The sequence below is a fragment of the Prunus avium genome, chromosome 4 (genome assembly GCF_965620075.1).
Source record: "Prunus avium chromosome 4, drPruAviu1.hap1.1, whole genome shotgun sequence".
Taxonomy (NCBI): domain Eukaryota; kingdom Viridiplantae; phylum Streptophyta; class Magnoliopsida; order Rosales; family Rosaceae; genus Prunus; species Prunus avium.
In genome coordinates, this window is record NC_142287.1 from 25,545,850 (window position 1) to 25,567,746 (window position 21,897).

Genomic DNA, 21,897 nt, shown 5'->3' on the forward strand with positions numbered 1-21,897 from the left:
TTAATTATATTGGAACTTTGAGAAGATTTTGGCCCCAAGTTTTGTGTAAGTTTGTAACACTTTCTTTTGTTTTATAGGGATTGGGAGCTGATATATTCATGAATTGGATCTTTCTTTTTGTTTTTTTTTCTTTTGTTTTATATATACAAGTGTTATTGGGGATGGGGTTTTCTCACATACACATACTATCAAGGTGACATGAGAGTTCGAAATTAAGACCACTGATTTACAAATCAAGGCCGTTTTCCATTAGACTAGACTCTATTGGCTTCATGAATTGTATTTTTGACTATATTATAAGGGACTGAAAATTTGACCTATTCCAATCCTAAACAATTTTCCCCATCTTCGCTCGCCACTTGGTCAATCCCGGACATTAAGAAGGCAGTAGTCTTTGGTGATCAAACATGATTAGGAACATCAATACTTTGTTACCTCCATGATTAGTAACAAACTAATGTTTTTGTTTCCAAACTCGTTAATTACAAATATTGTTTGAATACAATATTCATCGAAAGTGAGTAATCAGGAATCAATAACCACTTGCATCTAATTTTTTGATTTTCTTATAGTCTTGAAAGCAACGCAGTTATAAAGGATTTTGAAAGGAAGAATGCGCGAAGACTTGTGCAACGCATTAGTATTTTCATTGCTCCTGTGACATTGGTTAATCTATTGCCACCAAACCAATTGAGAGGAAGGACAAGTATTTCAATGAAAGAATCTGAGGTTGTATTCTTAAGCTTTAGCATTGGGATGACAACGGAAACCTGATCTGCTTGTATAATGAAGCAACAAAAAGGCACCGCAGAAATGCACACAAAGCATGAAGACGATAGAATATATGTTAGGGTAGGAAAGCACCATATACAGTAATAGGAAAGAAGCATGGGAAACCGAATGACATTAAAACATCAAATAATGCACTGATTTTAAATGACGGTTTATCACCGCGAAATTGAGAAAAAAGGAAAAGTAAAGAAAAGAAAATTTGATATGTTTGTTCTAACTATGTAGGTGTTGACGGCTGTGTGAGTTGGAATTAGGGTAGTGGTTGAGTGGAATTGGATGGAATTTGTGAGAGAGAGAGAGAGAGAGAGAGAGAGAGAGAGAGAGAGAGAGAGAAGGCTGTGGGAGTGTTGGGTTGATTTTTATTAAAATTCTTCTATTTTTTCTATTTCATATTTCATGTTATTTTATTTTTCAGTATTTAGTTATTTTTTATGTACAAATTTGACGAATTTTTCCCACATATTTAACGGCAAATTGGATGAAATGTTGAGGATTTAGACGACAGAGAGGAAATTAGTGAAAAATAAAAGTTCATATCAATAATTTTCCAAAAAGAGGATAGGGGTAAATCGAAAGATAGGTACCAGTTCAGGGGCCAAATCAACAGTTAGGTACAAATTCCCCCATAACTTTATGAACAAAACAACATATATCCTTTAAATTTGAGTCCAGTTACTTTCAAAAGAAGAAAAAAAAAACGAAAAGCAAACTGAAAATGCAAAATAAAAGTACAGCATTAATAATATATATCTAGCCTCTAAGCCTTCTTTTCATCATGTTGATGTGGACTATTATCAACTTATCATCACATAGAGCCTATCTTGTAGATTGTCTACGAATTGAAAATATGCATATCTCCATGTCTTGTTAATAACTAAAGAACCACAAACTCCCCCAAAATCCTACTATGAACCCCAACGCAGCGAAAATATAAAACCACGGAAGTTGATGAAGTCTATTGTCCACGTCTTTATTGTTCTTGTTATATGCATCAATGCCCTTACTTGGTCCGCACTTATTCGGAAGTGGGGCACCACAAAGTTTTGGATTCCCCTCAAAGGCAGAAGCGTTGAAGCTTTGGAGCTGGGTGCCTGTTGGTATTGGTCCTTCAAGATTATTGTATGAGGCATTAAATTCTTTCAAGAAATTAAGACTCACCAATGATGATGGGATTATTCCAGACAAGTGATTCGTGGAAAGGTCCAATACTTCTAAATTTTTTAGGTTAGATATTTGGTCTGGAATGATGCCGGAGAAGTTGTTGGAGTCAAGAGCCAACTTGCGGAGAAGCTGCAATTGGCCTATTTCAGCAGGTATATAACCACTAATGTTATTGTTAGATACGTCTATCCATCCTGGTAAAAAATACAATTTTTGCTGTGGAAAAGTTTGATTTCCATTTATGCTGACGCTGTTGCTAGTGAGAGGAAATTCAAATTCATATTCGTCTACTTGAGATGCAATATTAGGTTCATAAAGCAAACTTGGTAGTCGACAAAGTTGCTTTGGAAATTCACCTGAAATTCGGTTGTCTGACAATCTTATATAAAACAGTCTAGGAAGAGTCCCCAACCAACTTGGAATTGGCCCTGTGATTTGATTAGAACTTAGACACAAGATCTCTAGATTCTTGAGCTTTGATAACCATAGAGGTATTTGACCAGTGAGGTTAGAACTTTCCAAAGCCAAGACCCGAAGATTTTGGAATCCATGAAAATCAACCATGTCATCATCAGATGGCATTCCCTCACCCACAAACGAACCACTAAGCAAGAGTGCGTGAAGACTTTTGCAACTCAAAAATATCTTCATTGCCCCTGTGAGGTTGGTGAATTGATTGTAACCAAGAGAGAGGAAGGACAGGGATTTCAATGAAAGAATCTCAGCTTCTATTTGTCCCTCTAGATGATTCCAAGTCAACCGAATGGCTTTTAAGGACCGACATGAGTAAAGGCTTACTGGAACCGTACCAGTGAAGTTATTCATCATTAGGTCAAGTTTAGTAAGTTGACTAAGTCTGGAAAAATCAAGCATGGAGATATCTCCTTCCAAGTTGTTGGATCCCAAACGCAATTCTACAAGTTTTGTGCAATTCATCAAAGATGGGGGCAAAGTACCTTCTAAATTGTTGAAATCAAAGTTCACAAACTTCAACTTAGATAGCTTCCCCAAATTGAGAGGAAGCTCGCTGCCAAAATGATTATAGTAGAGATCAAGGGTTGCGAGGTTAGTGAGGTTGATAATTTTATCACTAATGGCTCCATGTAGTGAATTGAGAGGTAATGCAATTTCTTCAAGTTTTGTAGCATTATAAATATCCTTTGGAAATAATCCTGAGAGGTTATTGTGACCGGCACGAAAAACCTGCAGTTTGGAACACTTCCCTAGCCCAGGAGCAAGGTTGCCGCTGAATACATTGGAAGAAAAATCCAATAGCCTAAGGAAGGGAGAAGAATGTTGGAGACAAATAGATGATGGGACATACCCTGTGAAGGTATTGTTGCTGACATTGAAACTAGTCAAGTTGCTTGCTTGTTGGAAGAATGAAGATGGAATTGCACCAAAGAAGTGATTGCTAGACAAATCAATTGTCCGTATATTAATAGATGGTAGAGAAAGTGGTAGTTCTCCAAAAAGACGGTTATAGCTCAAATCAAGGATCTCAAGTTGATTCAAAGACAAGAAGAATGGAGTTTCAAGTGAACCATACAGTGAATTGTGGGAAAGGTTCAAGTGGGTGAGATGGGTGAGATTTGCAAGTGAAAAGGGAGAGATACCTCCTTTGAGCCCTTTGGAAGGCAAGAGCAAATGGGTGACCCAACCATCTTGATCACAAGTGATGCCCTTCCAACGACAACAATCAAGGGATGTCCAATTTAAAGGAGGAGAAGATAGAGTGGAGGCAAAGGACAGGAGGGAGCTGTGTTCAGTTTGTTTGCAGGCATGGATATTTGTAGATATAATGCAAGAGAATAAGAGGAAGAGAAGGAAGGAATGAGCCACTAGGTTATAAGCTTGCACTAACATGTTGCTTTGTGTATGTGCCGTTGCTCACATGTATTTACATATATAAGAGCAATGATGCTTGAAAAGGATGCAAACATCAGTACAAATTGAGAAGTCGGCAAACAACAACCACAATGCAAATTGTGTGGTTGAAGAGATATTCCCACTAATGAAACCAGAGAGAAGAACTCATTGGGTCTTAAGGGATATTCCCACTAATGCCGTTTTCAGATTTGGATGCAAACATCACTGCAAATTGAGAAGTCGGCAAACAACAACCACAAAATGCAAATTATTGATATTGAAACCTTTGGGCCACCAGAAGAGGACTTGGCCTTCACAAAGTACTCAAAGTTGTTGCCGTGATAAACGTTTTCCCTTTTTTTTTTTTTTTTCACTAAATAGAAAAAAAGAAAATATATGTGATAAACAGAATCCTTGTTGAATTCAAACAAGGCAGCTGATAACCGATACCAGCTCATCTTCCATGTTAATCACTCAAAGTCCAAGTTCAAAGTTGTTTTTCTTGTTTTTCTTGTTGAGGGTGGATGTGGACCCCACCACCTTGTTCTGTTTATTTTGTCAATTTCTCCCACTTTCTATTTTGTTTGTGTTTTTCTTTTGTTGCCCACTGCTCACTTTTGATCCCTCTGTTCCATCTTGATAGCAATAAAATGAAATTCTTTTAAGTCCTATTTTTATACATAAGATGTTTTTCTTTTGTTATAACAAATTCCTATTTTTATTCTTTTTGGTGCAAGATTGATAATTCTCTATCTTACAGTGTAGTATAGTAGTATGACCACATAGTACTTAAAATGGATAAATATCAACTTAGTTCATCCATATTATAACACTTTATGATGAGCTATATTACGTGCAAGGGTGGAACTAAAAATTTTCAAAAGGGTGGGCTAATATTTTGTTAAACGATAAAACAAAATTAAGTCAAACCAAGAACAACTAAATTTAAATTTTTTTGAACTTGAATGATTCAATTAACATGATATAAAACTAGAAAACTACGACTTTCTTAACTACCCAGCCATAAAAGTGAAGAATTTGCACATATGGGAGTTGGCTGGGGTAGGCTAAATGTCAAAATCTTGAAATTACGTGCTATAAAAAGTAGTTTTGAACAAGGTTGCACTGGGCTACAGTGGAGGGTAGCCTATATCTAGTTCCACCATTACTAAGTGACCGGACTCCAGCATTGTTGTATAATTTCTTGTTAATTACAAAGAAGGTGCCTAATTTGAAGCACAAACTTCTGTTAAAATATATAGTTGCATAGGAAATGCTTGAAGCATTTGTTTACATTATCAAATTGTCCACCTCTAGTGAACAAAGGGCCATAATTAATTAAACGTAGAACTGTTGGATTTGTTTAATTCATGAGAGTTCACCAAGGAATTTCATAATGTTTCTCGAAATATGATGAGGGGGTTAATTACTTTTCCCTCACTGATGATATCAAAATACAATTAATATAAATGAGGCAGTTTGTAGAGGAACAAGCATAAATCTTTTTCATGTATAAATCCTATCCTAGGATTCTGATGTGATTCCTTTTTTTAAGCATAAAGGCATAAAATTCCATGATCCGTAGTGACCGTATGGTATACATAAGATGTTTTGTGCCTATCTTCTTGTACTGTCCAATCTGCCAAAAACCTGTTTTTAATTATATTGGAACTTTGAGAAGATTTTGGCCCCAAGTTTTGTGTAAGTTTGTAACACTTTCTTTTGTTTTATAGGGATTGGGAGCTGATATATTCATGAATTGTATCTTTCTTTTTGTTCTTTGTTCTTTTGTTTTATATATACAAGTGTTATTGGGGAGGGGGTTTTCTCACATACACATACTATCAAGGTGACATGAGAGTTCGAAATTAAGACCACTGATTTACAAATCAAGGCCGTTTTCCATTAGACTAGACTCTATTGGCTTCATGAATTGTATTTTTGACTATATTATAAGGGACTGAAAATTTGACCTATTCCAATCCTAAACAATTTTCCCCATCTTCGCTCACCACTTGGTCAATCCCGGACATTAAGAAGGCAGTAGTCTTTGGTGATCAAACATGATTAGGAACATCAATACTTTGTTACCTCCATGATTAGTAACAAACTAATGTTTTTGTTTCCAAACTCGTTAATTACAAATATTGTTTGAATACAATATTCATCGAAAGTTAAGTAATCAGGAATCAATAACCACTTGCATCTAATTTTTTGATTTTCTTATAGTTAGCTTGAAAGCAACGCAGTTATAAAGGATTTTGAAAGGAAGAATGCGCGAAGACTTGTGCAACACATTAGTATTTTCATTGCTCCTGTGACATTGGTTAATCTATTGCCACCAAACCAATTGAGAGGAAGGACAAGTATTTCAATGAAAGAATCTGAGGTTGTATTCTTAAGCTTTAGCATTGGGATGACAACGGAAACCTGATCTGCTTGTATAATGAAGCAACAAAAAGGCACCGCAGAAATGCACACAAAGCATGAAGACGATAGAATATATGTCAGGGTAGGAAAGCACCATATACAGTAACAAGAAAGAAGCATGGGAAACCGAATGACATTAAAACATCAAATAATGGACTGATTTTAAATGACGGTTTATCACCACGAAACTGAGAAAAAAGGAAAAGGAAAGAAAAGAAAATTTGATATGTTTGTTCTAACTATGTATAAACCATCTTCCAAATCCTGTTTGATGAAGTTCCTATAGCAGGTCTGTGTTTCTAATCCTGTTTCCCTCAGAGTACACACACCAAGACAACTTGAAACTGTCATTTTCAACATTTTATTGTAAAATGGATCATCATGTAAATCTTTCATTCAACTTTCAAACAAACTTACATAAGAAAAAAGACAGCATGCTAAGAAAAGGAAATTTTTTACAGGGCCATGAGTTTTTATGGTTGAAGAAAAAGGAAAAACAGAATGCTGACATGGCTGAGAAATTTGATATTCTCAACGTCTGCCATTATATACTTGGCATGAATTCATACGAGAAGCAAAGCTCGATGAGGGAGGTTCAATCAATGCATCATACTGACTCTCCAGACAGTATTAGCAAGGAAGAGATGGAAAGACAGCTCCATTGCTTGCTGTTGCCCCTGTTTATTTTAATATGTTTAAAAATAAATAAAAAATAAAAACTTAAATGAAACGGTATCGTTTCTCCATGAATCAAAAGACTTAGAAAAGGAAGCGCTCTGCCTGCAAGCCTCATCCTCTGTTCATGCGGCCAACAAGAAACCAGGGGAGTATGCTTAAATTTCCACATCCCTAGAGGTGTTGATGGTTTGTAGGAAGAGAAAATATCGGACTCTTGGATGCATTTTTCCAACTAGTCGCAAGAGTCCGGTCATTTGTTTTCACGGCTTCATTCCAATGTTATATGGAAGAGGTCCATCTGGCGACAGTGCAGCGTTTTTATGTGAAAAAATTGTTAGGTGAATTCGTCATGACCAGAAATTATATCATCCGCTGTCAAGCACAGGAAATATCTGATTTGCCTTGCCAATATCCATGCTGGTTGTGATATTGACTTAGACAGTCGAGTTAAATTGCAAATGTCTTACAACTTGTTTATTGCAGAGTTGTTATAAGCAGTATAGGATGTGTCATGATTTTTTTTAACAGTAGTAAAAAACCTCAAGGATTTGGTTCTGCAGGGGTTATGTGATGGATTTAGTTTGTAAACAATTTTATTGTTCTGCAGGGGTTATGTGATGGATGCAAACTCCACAATAGTTCCCCAAGGTTTTGTAAGTTAAACATGGGAGGAAGAAAACCATGAGTTGTGAGATTTGTAGTTTATTTTCTCCGAAATAAATTGGACAGCAGCATCATATATTATCTTTTCTTTTCTTCAAATCTATCAGAAACAGCATACTGAGGAGTTCATAACGATGTTATAGATTTTTTCCTCCAGCTGAACTGGGTTATGGTATTATATTTTCACTTGTCTGCATGAGTTTAGGGTTTCTTTTCCCCCATAATTTTATGAACCGAACAACATATATCCTTTAAATTTGAGTCCAGTTACTTTGAAATGAAGAAGAAGGAAAAAAAAAAAAAAAAAGGTAAAGCAAACTGAAAATGCAAAATAAAAAGTACAATATTAATAATATATATCTAGCCTCTAAGCCTTCTTTTCATCCTGTTGAGGGGGGTTATCATCACATAGAGCCTATCTTGTAGTTTGTCTATGAATTGAAAATACGCATATCTCCATGTCTTTTTAAAAACTAAAGAACCACAGACTCCCCAAAATCCTACTATGAACCCCAACGAAACGAAAATATAAAACCACGGAAGTTGATGAAGTCCATTGTCCACGTCTTTATTGTTCTTGTTATCTGCATCAATGCCCTTACTTGGTCCGCACTTATTTGGAAGTGGGGCACCACAAAGTTTCGGATTCCCCTCAAAGGCAGAAGCATTGAAGCTTTGGAGCTGGGTACCTGTTGGAATTGGTCCTTCAAGATTATTGTATGAGGCATTAAATTCTTTTAAGAAATTAAGGCTCGCCAATGATGATGGGATTATTCCAGACAAGTGATTTGTGGAGAGGTCAAAAACCTCTAAATTTTTTAGGTTAGATATTTGGTCTGGAATGATGCCGGAGAAGTGGTTGGAGTCAAGAGCCAACTTGCGGAGAAGCTGCAATTGGCCGATCTCAGCAGGTATATAACCACTAATGTTATTGTTAGATACGTCTATCCATCCTGGTGAAAAATACAATTTTTGCTGTAGAAAAGTTTGGTTTACGTTTATGCTAATGCTTTTGCCAGAGACAGGCAATTCAAATTCATATTTGTCTACTTGAGATGCAATACTAGGTTCATAAAGCAAACTTGGTAGTCGACAAAGTTGCTTTGGAAATTCACCTGAAATTTGGTTGTATGACAAGCTTATATAAAACAGTCTAGGAAGAGTCCCCAACCAAGTTGGAATTGGCCCTGTGATTTGATTACTATCGAGTCGCAAGATCTCTAGATTCTTGAGCTTTGATAACCATAAAGGTATTTGACCTGTGAGGTTAGAACGAACCAAAGCCAAGAACCGAAGATTTTGGAATCCATGAAAATCAACCATGTCATCATCAGATGGCATTCCCTCACCCACAAAGGAACCACTAAGCAAGAGTGTGTGAAGACTTCTGCAACTCATCAATATCTTCATTGCCCCTGTGAGGTTCGTGAATCTGTTGTAACCAAGAGAGAGGAAGGACAAGGATTTCAATGAAAGAATCTCAGCTTGTATTTGTCCCTCTAGATGATTTCCACCCAATCCAATGGCTTTTACGGACCTACACGAGTAAAGACTTATTGGAACGGTACCAATTAAGTTATTCTTCCTTAGGTCAAGTTTAGTAAGTTGACTAAGTTTGGAAAAATCAAGCATGGAGATATCTCCTTCCAAGTTGTTGTATCCCAAATGCAATTCTACAAGGTTTGTGCAATTCATCAAAGATGGGGGCAAATCACCTTCTAAATTGTTGAAATCAAGGGTCACAAACTTCAACTTAGATAGCTTCCCCAAATTGAGAGGAAGCTCACCGCCAAAATGATTATAGTAGAGATCAAGGGTTGCGAGGTTAGGGAGGTTGACAATTTTATCACTAATGGCTCCGTGTAGTGAATTGAGAGGTAATGCAATTTCTTCAAGTTTGGTAGCATTATAAATATCTTCTGGAAATAATCCTGAGAGGTTATTGTGACCGGCACGAAAAACCTGCAGTTTAGAACACTTCCCTAGCCCAGGAGCAAGGTTGCCACTGAATACATTGGAAGAAAAATCCAATAGCCTAAGAAAGGGAGAAGAATGTTTGAGACAAATAGAGGATGGGACATACCCTGTGAAGGTATTGTTGCTGACATTAAAACTAGTCAAGTTGCTTGCTTGTTGGAAGAATGAAGATGGAATTGCACCAAAGAAGTGATTGCTGGACAAATCGACTGTTCGGATATTGCTAGATGGTAGAGAAAGTGGTAGCTCTCCAAAAAGACTATTATAGCTCAAATCAAGGATATCGAGTTGATTCAAAGAAAAGAAGAACTGAGTTTCAAGTGAACCATATAGTGAATTGTGGGAAAGGTTCAAGTGGGTGAGATGTGTGAGATTTGCAAGTGAAAAGGGAGAGATACCTCCTTTGAGCCCTTTGGAAGGCAAGAGCAAACCAGTGACCCAACCATCTTGATCACAAGTGATGCCCTTCCAACGACAGCAATCAAGGGATGTCCAATTTAAAGGAGGAGAAGATAGAGTGGAGGCAAAGGATAGGAGGGAGCTGCGTTCAGTTTGTTTGCAGGCATGAATATTTGTAGATATAATGCAAGAGAATAAAAGGAAGAGAAGGACGGCATGAGCCATTAGGTTATAAGCTAGCACTAGCATGTTGCTTTGTGTATGTGCTGTTGCTCACATGTATATTTATATAAGAGCAAACATGCTTGAAAAGGATGCAAACATCTCTGCAAATTGAGAAGTCGGCAACAACAACCACAGAATGCAAATTATTGACATTGAAACCATTGGGCCACCAGGAGAGGACTTGGCCTTCACAAAGTACTCAAAGTTATTGCCCTGATAAATGTTTGTTTTTGCCTAGATACATTCCTTTGTCGAACTATATCAACAAAGTTTATTGATTGGGCAGAATCATATCTGAATATGTGGTCAAGATTTAAAGTTTGACATTTCAAACTATTTTAAAGAACGTTTCATGGCTTTTAGATCGGCACAGGGAACATCTCTTCAAACCAGAGATTGGGGTCAACCCTAAACAATTTCCCTGTAAAACCTCCAACGATATATATGAACACAACAGCGGGTGAGAAAACAATTGACCAGGGCATCAGAATGTTCTACAGTTTTGCCTGGTGACTGCATCAATGAGACAAAACGCAGCCGCAAAGGCAAGTGAACGAGTTCACATACATACAAATCTTCCCATGTTTTACACACGCTTCCTGTCAAGCATAACATAAGAATAGCAGTACAAAAATAGGTATGTGAAAAGAAAAATAGATTGACAACGAGATTATATGGAGATTATATACCACCAATAATAGGGTTGGGGCCGTACAGTCTTCAATTCTGGTATTTGTGCAAGAATCTACCAAAATCAACTTTATTATCAGCATGATAATTATGGCAAACTTTATTAAAATCAAATGTTACAAATATATTAATATGTGAGAAGAGTACACACAAATAATGGTGAGTAACCAAAACCAAATTGGTTACTTTGAAAAGGTGACCACTACCTCTTTTTTTTCTTTTTTTTTAGCGTGAAGAAATCACATCCGAAAAAGAAGACATAATTATAAGAACAAGCAGTGCCTTATTACATCATAAGACATAATTAAAAAACAGAGAAAATAAATCCTCCTCCTCCAAAGGATGCAACCCTTTCCTCTCCCACTCATACCCACCTCCCCATCCCCACCCAGCTCAGCCACTCCAAAACTCTCTCTCTCTCTCTCTCTCTCTCTCTCTCTCTCTCTCTCTCTCTCTCTCTCTCTCTCTCTCTCTCTCTCTCTCTCTCTCTCTCTCTCTCTCTGTGAATGGTCAATGGGAGTAAAAAGAAGCTCATATCCATAAGATGGTCACCGACCTTATCTTTCCACCCACCATGTAAATTTGAAAAAATACAATAATATCTTTCCACCCACCATCATTCCTAAAATACCATTTAAAAAATAATTAATGAAAGATTTAATTGCTTAAACCTTCATAAATTAATTATCAAATTAGAGATTGACTACGTTTTATTTCTTTTTCTTTTTTATTGGATAAATTTCACTTTATTACCTGAAGGTTTCCTGAAATTCAGACTTTACTCTAGCACTAGCACCCATCTCCCGCTCCCAATCCACAATCTACCAGCTCCATGTCGAGATCTCATTAGCCCCTTCCCCTTCTTGGACCTCCAACAACCCCACCCCACCCTCTGCACCAGATCTCAATGCGAGTCGGCGAGGACGAAGACGATCCATCCATACAGTGGGTTGGGCGGTGAACTTCTAATAGTGAATCCAACGTTTGAGATCTTCTTGGGTCTTCATCTCACTCTGCTGAGCTAATCGCTAGACGTCCTCGAGGAGGAGCATGAGTGTGTAACATCCCACATCGACCAACGGAGAGGAGATGATGTGCCTTATATGTACATGCTCATCTCCATCTAGCACGAGGCATTTTGGGAGCTCACTGGCTTCAGATTCATGGGAACTCCGAAGTTAAGCTAGTCGGGGCTAGAGCAATCACAGGATGAGTGACCCACTAGGAAGTTGCTTGTGAGTTCCCAAAAACAAAACCTTGACCCCTGAGGGGGGTGGATTGTAACATCCCACATCGACCAACAGAGAGAGGGTGATGTGCCTTATATGTACATGCTCATCTCTATCTAGCACGAGGCCTTTTGGGAGATCACTGGCTTCGGATTCATGGGAACTCCGAAGTTAAGTGAGTTGGGGCTAGAGCAATTCCAGGATGGGTGACCCATTGGGAAGTTGCTCGTGAGTTCCCAGAAACAAAACCGTAAGGGCAGAGAGGGGGGCCCAGAGCAGACAATATCGTGCTATGGCAGAGCCAATCCGTGATGTGACTGAGTGTGGTGGTGGAGAGGAACAAAACGGAGTCGTTCGTTCAAGTCATGAGAACTCGAAACGGAGGCCGATGACTAGGGTTCTAAGAGCAAGAGAGGCGGTTATGGCTTCTTGCATTTGGAGCTTGAAGGCCATATCGAGTTCAGAGTCTAGGGTTTTTTTTTACCGCTGTTAGCTCTATGCGTTGCGCGGTGGAGAGAATGGTGTGGAGGTCGTCTGCTGGGTTTGTTTTGTAATCATTTTTTGTTTGACTGGGTTTCATTAATTGAATAGGAGAAAGTAAGTTTGATGAGTAAAAGAAACACAAGATTTTTTTTTTTGGGTTTTGTTTACACCATATCTGACCAACCAATCAGAAGACTACATGTGGAAAAAGGGACCCATAAGGATGACTGGCTAAAAAGCCAATAGTCGATTACATCCCACGAAGAACCATTGGCAGGGGTAGCCCTTAGCACCCAGGATTGTCGATTGTGGCAAAAGACTCATTTCATCCCGAAATTCTCACAAGTATACGTGGCGCTTCCTTAGACAATGTCCAGAGTCCCACATTGAAACTCCACTCAAGATGCACACCTCCCAAAGTCTATAAGATGAGGCTTAAGTCCTAAAAAGGAGGTAACTACGACATTTGGTAATCCTGCCATTACTTTGTTCAGATCACTATTCCCTCCGTACTTATTCTAATTTAAGCATTGGAGAGCCTTCGGCTTCGGCCTATACCACACCGATGCCAAAAGGCTTATCGAGCGTCCATTCTCTTGCAGATCGATCGCTCTACCGAAGCTCATATGCGGCCGAAGGTGACATCATCACTAAGTTGGGCCCAAAAGTATCCGACCATTTTTTAGAATCAACAGGTTTGATTAATTGAAGGAGAAGGAAAAATGCTGGTTAAGGATTGATTCAATTGATGTGGTTGGGTTAGTGGCTATCGGAGAGAGGGGAAGGATGGAATGGGTGGTCATGTATAGAGATAGAAGAAGAGAAAAGAGGTGGAGAGAGTTTTTTTTCAATTTTTTTTATAAAATATTTATTATTTTTAAATAATTTGTGGGTTTCTTAAATCCCACATCATTTGCCACATCATCATCTAATAGGGCATTTGACATAATGACTTGTTCACGGACTCGTGCCCCCTGTGAGCCCAGCCTTGAATGAACACTTCTTTGAGGGCCCAAGTGAGCGTGGATATTGGACTGTGGGCCCAACCTCTTGTGCACATTGGTCCTTGGACCTAACCTTGAACAGATTGTTGACCGGCTCAGAGTACGACTTGTAGATGTCTGCGTCTCTTCAGCAAGACCTCGTTCTCTCCCCTGCTCGTTTGTCCCTGTTCGACTAGTCTGGAATCTCTCAAGATGCTCGCCGGTATACTCGCGGATCCTTCTCTCCTCGCCACGGGCTCCAAGGTCAGGGTCTTGATTCAAGTTGATCTGCTTGAGTAGTTGGCCAATTAGATTGTTTTGGTCATCGACCCTCTGCATGAGTTGATCAACCCGTGAATTAAGGCCCACTTGACTGCGTAGGTTGGGAAGAAAGGTATGGATTGGGCCCAATGACATATGGGCTAGGCCTCCATTAGATGCGTACACGGGTGCATACGTCAAGTGTGGTTGCAAAGGAGGGAGCGAATGGATTTGCTCCAAGATGGTGTCGTCGCTTGGTCCTTGCGATGGCAAGGTGGAGGAGGCCACGGGGCCATGGTTTGGTGCGGCCACGAGTGGTGCGGCAATTCCAGCCTCTATTTGGTGGTTCACGGGGGTGATTTGCGGCTGCAAGGAGCTGTCCCCACGGTTTGGTGGCTGTTTGATTGCTACAACAGCTGTTTGGAGAGGTTGTGAGGCCTCAGGAGGTGGTTGGATGACATGGGCAGCCACCGGGGGCTGCTGGAACTCGCTAAGGGTCTGTTGGGAAGCGTTGGCAGCCGTGGAAGGCTGCTGCAAAACGCTGGCAGCAGCTGTACCTCGCGGTGGCAGAGAGGTTTCAGCCGTTCTGGAGTGCGCCGTCACCGTGGTTTTGCTCCTAGGGCGTTTGCTTCCAACCATGGTTGTTTGGAAGGCTTCAGTGGATTGGAAAATAGGTTTGGAGCACTCTTTGAGTATATCTCGTGCTCTCAATGAAAGCACCAATTTGTGGGAGCGCTTCTCGTCCCACGAGAATATTCGTCGATAGATTCCCCTTTCTTCTTCGTTGTCTCTTTCTCCCTGCAAAATAAATTGGAATAAAAGGACCACACCCGGGGGGTGTTGGCCAAAGGCCCTCCGATGCCTAAGTTAGTTCAAGTGTTTGTAGGAAAATAATAGCTAAAGAAAAGGGTATGGAGTTGTATGTGTGGTGTGAACCGGGTGGCCGGAGCCATGTGTGAGAGAGAGAAAGAGTATGGCGGCTAGGGTTTGTGAGAGGGAATTTCTGCAGAGTTTCAGATAGAAATTTAGACGTACCTCAACCCTTGTGCATAGCCATCTATTTATAGGAGCCTCTAGGCGTACACATCAAATTCATACATACAGCTTAAACACAAAACAACTTCTTTACAACCTTCAACAACAATAGAAAGAAGAAGAAGTAGAAATTACCTATGTCCAAAAAATAATAGCAACGTTCAACTTTAATATAAAGTATTGGGTTTTGGCTGAGTTTGATATGATCCGACCCATTTAAGTTTCAGACCAAAAACAGGAGAAATACAGGTCGTGATCTTTCTCAGTTCTCAACTTCTTGCACAAAAGAATTTGACGAAGAGAAGAGAAGAGGAGAAATGAGTGGAGAAGAATTAGCGGGCCCCCCAGCCCCAAAGCTCCTCCTTCTGCTTTATGTTGGTTGCATTATCGACTTTAGACAGTCGAGTTAAATTGCAAATGTATTACAACTTGTTTATTGCAGAGTTGTTATAAGCTACATAGGATGTGTCATGATTTTTTTTTTAACACTAGTCAATGCGTTTTCTGATTTGGTTCTTCTCTTTTAGTTTGTAAACAATTTTATTGTATTTTCACTTGTCTGCATGCGTTTAGGGTTTCTTTTCCCCCATAACTTTATGAACCGAACAACATATATCCTTTAAATTTGAGTCCAGTTACTTTGAAATGATGAAGAAAAAAAAAGGGAAAAGCAAACTGAAAATGCAAAATAAAAAGTACAAATTAATAATATATATCTAGCCTCTAAGCCTTTTTTTCAATGTGTTGATGCAGACAGTTATCATCATATAGAGCCTATCTTGTAGATTATCTATGAAGTGAAAATACGCATATATATCTCCATGTCTTGTTAATTACTAAAGAACCACACACTCCCCAAAATCCTACTATGAACCCCAACATAGTGAAAATATAAAACCACGGAAGTTGATGATGCCCATTGCCCTTGTCTTTGTTGTTCTTCTTATCTGCATCCATGTCCTTATTTGGTTCGCACTTATTTGGAAGTGGGGCACCACAAAGTTTTGGATTCCCCTCAAAGGCAGAAGTGTTAAAGCTTTGGAGCTGGGTGCTTGTTGGTATTGGTCCTTCGAGGTTATTGTATGAGACATTAAATTCTCTTAAGAAATTAAGGTGCGCCAATGATGATGGGATTATTCCAGACAAGTGATTCATGGAGAGTTTCAAAACCTCTAAAAATTTTAAGTTAGATATTTGGTCTGGAATGACGCCGGAGAAGTTGTTGGAATCAAGACCCAACAGCTAGAGAAGCTGCAATTGGCCGATCTCAGTAGGTATATAACCACTAATGTTATTGTTAGATAAGTCTATCGTTGCTGGACAAGAAGACAATTTTAGTTGTAGATAACTTTGATTTGGTAGACAGTTTTTTATTTATTAGGGTTTAGGGTTTAAACTTATCTAAAAGAGACCATTTTGACTATTTAGCTGTTTAAACTTATTATGCAAACTTGTTTATGCATGTGAGTTTATGGTCTCTTTTGAGATACTGTTGTTTTAAATAACATTGCGGATTGACTCTTGCTAAGTCGTAAAGGGGTACTTGTACTGAAATTGAATAAAGATTCACATTAAAGATCAATACATATTAAGGTTCACGTTGTAGGTGCTTCATGTGTTTTGAGATTGCATTATGTGATTATAGATGGCCTGTTTTTAATAAATAGAGCAGTGTTTGTCTATAGTTCGTTTTGTCTAATCGCTCTTCACGGTAGCTTGAGGGGAAGGACTTAACTGTTTTAAACTCATGGCCAATAAAGATTATCAAACTTTTCGGAATACAGAAGCTTAGTATTCTAGTGCTTGATCTAGTGGGAGAATGTTATGTTTTCCTATTTAGATCGGTGCACTAGATGCTAAGTCACATCAGGTTTGATAAGGGTTTAAATTAAGTCGTACCTTGAGGCCCAAAACCTTGTGAGATAAGGAAAGGTTTTAAGGCCTATTAAGGAGTCCTATTTTTGTTTCCCTTTTTGTGTGAACCGATTAAGTGGGCTTGGAAGATTAGTCAAGTCGGCCCTCGGTGATGAGTAGAGACGACTTGACCTAGCCCTATATAAGCTTAAGGCCCTGCTCTCATCAGACACGTTCTCTAAACCTATTCTCATCATAAAGACAGAGCTGAAACATATTCTGAGAGAGAGCAGAAGTTCTTGAGCCGTCACTGTTAAATCGCTAGGATTGCTGCGCAACGGATAAGATGAATTCAGAAGCTGTGTATTCAAGGAAGATGGCTCCAGGGACATTTTTCATGTCCTTATACGTATTACATGTTTGTGTGAAAGATCTAGATTATATAACTAAAGAAATCTAACATGTGGCTCAAGCACAACCTCTTCATAAATTGCCAAAGATAGAAAGGCTATTAATAACTCTTGAATTTTCTTTCTTATCTTGAGTGGTGCAATGGTTGCTTCATCCGATCATTCACAACTGGAGCAATTTCCCTTCCCTTTGAGCTAAGCGATTAGTTTTGCAGATACTTCATATTGGTAACATATGTTACCATAGAGATACTAATATATTAACAGACAAGTGAGAGAGTAGTTCTTATCATTTTTGACCGGGATATAACTCATGCTCCCATACACAAATATGTCCCAAGCACAAGCTCCTCCACTCCAAAATGAAATTCTGAATGTCTTCATTGGCTTAGAAGCCCTGAACGCACACCTACATATGTATGTGTTTCTTCCTCATGTGTATAGACAAAGTCCACAAATTTTTGTCAGCGTATGAAATGCATGATCAGTTGGGATATCAAATATTTTGATGATAAATGATTCAAGGCATGAGGGCGCTCACCATACGCTCCTTAATATCAACAAGCAATGAACCAAGTTAAAAAGACATGAAAACAAATGGCGACTTCAATATTCAAACATAACCTTTGAGCCCCACATGCCAAAGCACAGCAGCAAGGGAATTCCAATCCAAAACATAGACATAGACATCAATCCTTCACAATTGACAACCGTATTACATGAATATGCATAAGTTTTCATATCTTTGGACGGAGTATGCAAAATAAAAAGTACAATATTAATAATATATATCTAGCCTCTAAGCCTTCTTTTCATCGTGTTGATGCGCACTGTTACCATCACATAAAGCCTATCTTGTACATTGTCTATGAATCGAAAATACGCATATCTCCATGTGTTGTTAATAACTAAAGAACCACAGACTCCCCAAAATCCTACTATGAACCCCAACACAGCGAAAATATAAAACCATGGAAGTTGATGATGCCCATTGCCCTCGTCTTTGTTGTTCTTCTTATCTGCATCAATGCCCTTATTTGGTTCGCACTTATTTGGATGTGGGACACCACAAAGTTTTGGATTCCCCTCAAAGGCAGAAGCGTTGAAGCTTTGGAGCTGGGTGCCTGTTGGTATTGGTCCTTCAAGATTATTGTACGAGGCATTAAATTCTCTTAAAAAATTAAGGCTCACCAATGATGATGGGATTATTCCAGACAAGAGATTCATGGAGAGGTTCAAAACCTCCAAATTTTTTAGGTTAGATATTTGGTCTGGAATGACGTCGGAGAAGTTGTTGGAGTCAAGATACAACTCCTGGAGAAACTGTAACTGGCCGATCTCAGTAGGTATATCACCACTAATGTTATTGTTAGATAAGACTATCACTGTTGGAAAAAAAATACAATTTTTGTGTTGGAAAAGTTTGAATTGCTTTTACCCTGCGGCTGCCGTAGACAGGCAATTCAAATTCATATTGGTATGCTTGAGATGCAATATTAGGTCCATAAAGCAACATTGGTAGTCTACAAAGTTTCTTTGGAAATTCACCTGAAATTCGGTTGTTTCACAAGTTTATATAAAACAGCCTAGGAAGAGTCCCCAACCAACTTGGAATTGGCCCTGTGATTTGATTGAAACTCAGTTCCAAAAACTCTAGATTCTTGAGCTTTGAAAACCATGCAGGTATTTGACCAGTGAGGTCAGAACCAGCCAAACTAAAAAGCCGAAGATTTTGGAATCCGTCAAAATCAACCATGTCATCATCATATGGCATTCCCTCACCTTCATAGGAACCAGCAAGCGAGAGTGTGTGAAGACTTTTGAAACTCATCAATATCTTCATTGCCCATGTGAGGTTGGTGAATCGGCTGCCACCAAGTACGAGGAAGGACAAGGATTTCAATGAAAGAATCTCAGCTTGTATTTGTCCCTCTAGATGATTTTTAGACAGCCCAATGGCTTTAAGGGACCTACATGAGTAAAGGCTTACTGGAACTGTACCAGTGAAGTTATTGGACCTTAGGTCAAGTTTAGTAAGTTGACTCAGTCTTAAGAAATCAAGCATGGAGATATCTCCTTCCAAGTGGTTGGATTCCAAACGTAGTTCTACAAGGTTTGTGCAATTCATCAAAGATGGGGGCAAAGCACCTTCTAAATTGTTGAAATCAAAGGTCACAAACTACAACTTGGAGAGCTTCCCCAAATTGAGAGGAAGCTTGCCACCAAAATGATTAAAGGAGAGGTCAAGGATGGCAAGGTTGGTGAGGTTGACAATTTTATCACTAATGGCTCCATGTAGTGAATTGAGAGGTAATGCAATTTCTTCAAGTTTGGTAGCATTATAGATATCTTCTGGAAGTAATCCTGAGAGGTTATTGTGACCGACACGAAAAACTTGCAGTTTGGAACACTTCCATAGCCCAGGAGCAAGGTTGCCACTGAATGCATTGGAAGAAAAATCCAATAGCCTAAGGGAGGGAGAAGAATGGAGACAAATAGAGGATGGGACATACCCTGTGAAGGTATTGTTGCTGACATTGAAACTAGTCAAGTTGCTAGCTTGTTGGAAGAATGAAGATGGAATTGCACCAAAGAAGTGATTGCTAGACAAATCGACTATATGGATATTGCTGGATGGTAGAGAAAGTGGTAGCTCTCCAGAAAGACGGTTATAGCTCAAATCGAGGATCTCAAGTCGATTCAAATGCAAGAAGAACTGAGTTTCAAGTGAACCAAGAAGTGAATTGTGGGAAAGGTTCAAGTGGGTGAGATGTGTGAGATTTGCAAGTGAAGAGGGAGAGATACCTCCTTTAAGCCCTTTGGAAGGCAAGAGCAAACGGGTGACCCAACCATCTTGATCACAAGTGATGCCCTTCCAACGACAGCAATCAATGGATGTCCAATTTAAAGGAGGAGAAGAGAGAGTGGAGGCAAAGGACAGAAGGGAGTTGCGTTCAGTTTGTTTACAGGCATGAATATTTGTGGATATAATGTAAGGGAATAAGAGGAAGAGAAGTAAAGCATGAGCCATTAGGTTATAAGCTTGCACTAGCATGTTGCTTTGTGTATGTGCCGTTGCTTGCATGTATATTTATATATATAAGAGCAAACATGCTTGAAAAGGATGCAAACATCTCTGCAAATTGAGAAGTCGGCAAACAACAACCACATAATGCAAATTATTGATATTGAAACCTTTGGGCCACCAGGAGAGGACTTGGCCTTCACAAAGTACTCAAAGTTATTTTCCTGATAAACGTTTTCTTTTCTTTTTTTTTTCACAAAAAAGAAAGAAAGAAGATAAACAGAATCCTTGTTGAATTCAAACTCAAAGTCCTTTTTTTAATAACTCAAAGTCCAAGTTCAAAGTTTTTTTTCTTGTTTTTCTTGTTGTGCCGTTGCTCAGTGCAAATTAGGTATATATATGTAAGAGCAACCATGCTTGAAAATTTTGACCCAAAAAAAAAAAAACCATGCTTGAAAACGATGCAAACATCACTGTACACGTATGTCAACGAGAAGTTCATTGGGTCTAATTTAAAGGCCGCAACGAGTTCAAAGTACTCAAATTTGTTGTCGATCCCATTGATAGTTTTTCTTGGAAAGACGGCATGCATGCCACACATGGCCTGAGGGTGACCGTGCCACACATGTTAATCTACAGGGGCCCCACTATTGCACGCAATAACAGGTTTATGAGCTGCCATTGCCTCCAGCGTTCATTCTGCATTGTTGATTATCTCATATATCATATATCAATTTCATTTTCCAACCTATATCCCATCAAAACGGACAGATAGGCATTGGGAGAGAAGTGCATTTCTTTTCAGCTGTTGAGCAAGATGTGATAATATGAAGTTAACCTGATTGGCCACGGGTGTATCTGTGGCTTATATATATGAAGCTTTTCTAATAGTGAATGCCACATTAATGTCAACTAGTCAGACATTGAAGTTGCACGGCGGGTTTGGGTTATCGAAACTAAGGACTATGCATAACGTGTCTGCTAGCTCATACAGTAATCCGAAGTGCATATGATACTGTTTACCCAGCATCCACAACCCTCTAAATGGCGAACACGTAAGAATCCCAATATGACCTAACTGTACATTAAGAAAAGATTTCATATCTGAAAATGTTTAGACTAATACGGTAACAAAATTTTGTTTAAGCTAAGTACCGATTTGCTAAACTATGAGGCTTGTTTCATTAAAAAAAACCTGTTCCTTGGAACCTTGGCCAGTAAATTTTGAGAGATAAGAAGAGTGTGTTATCATCCAGTCAAAATAACAACCACTGTAAATTGAGAAGTCAGCAAACAACAACCACACAATGCAAATTATTAATATTGAAACCCCTCCATACGTCGAAGATATATTTCCACAACAACCACTTAAGAGGGGGCCACCAGGAGAGGACTTGACCTACTGAATTTGAGGCCTTCACACAAAGCACTAAAAGTTGTTGCCGTGATATATGGTGATAATTTTTCATGGAAATTTTTGGAAGATATATGGTGTTATTTTTCACTAACCTTGCTTGAGAGTGACGTGGCCTAAGATATATGGGCATAACTGCCACTAATCTTGCTTCTAAATAATCCCTCTTGATTTGGGTTTGTTTGGAATGGAATGAATGAACTAATGATGAAGTGAATTGGGTTGTATTCACCATTGTTCCTGTATTTAAGTTACTAAGCCAAGCACAAGCACAAGCACAAGCACTCAGAGAAAAAATTATACATATAATTGCTTTCTG

The 21,897-nt window shown here is 38.9% G+C and overlaps 4 pseudogenes; all 4 read right to left on the minus strand.

The window, feature by feature from the left end:
- Positions 1–1,502: 1,502 nt before the first annotated feature.
- Positions 1,503–4,021, minus strand: LOC110774328 (receptor-like protein 2 pseudogene; annotated as a pseudogene).
- A 3,881-nt stretch (positions 4,022–7,902) lies between these two features.
- LOC110771768 (tyrosine-sulfated glycopeptide receptor 1 pseudogene) lies at positions 7,903–10,218 on the minus strand (annotated as a pseudogene).
- A 5,373-nt stretch (positions 10,219–15,591) lies between these two features.
- On the minus strand, positions 15,592–17,523 carry LOC148295103 (receptor-like protein 50; annotated as a pseudogene).
- Positions 17,524–17,719: 196 nt separating this feature from the next.
- Positions 17,720–20,224, minus strand: LOC110746810 (receptor-like protein 2 pseudogene; annotated as a pseudogene).
- Between the last annotated feature and the right edge of the window lie 1,673 nt (positions 20,225–21,897).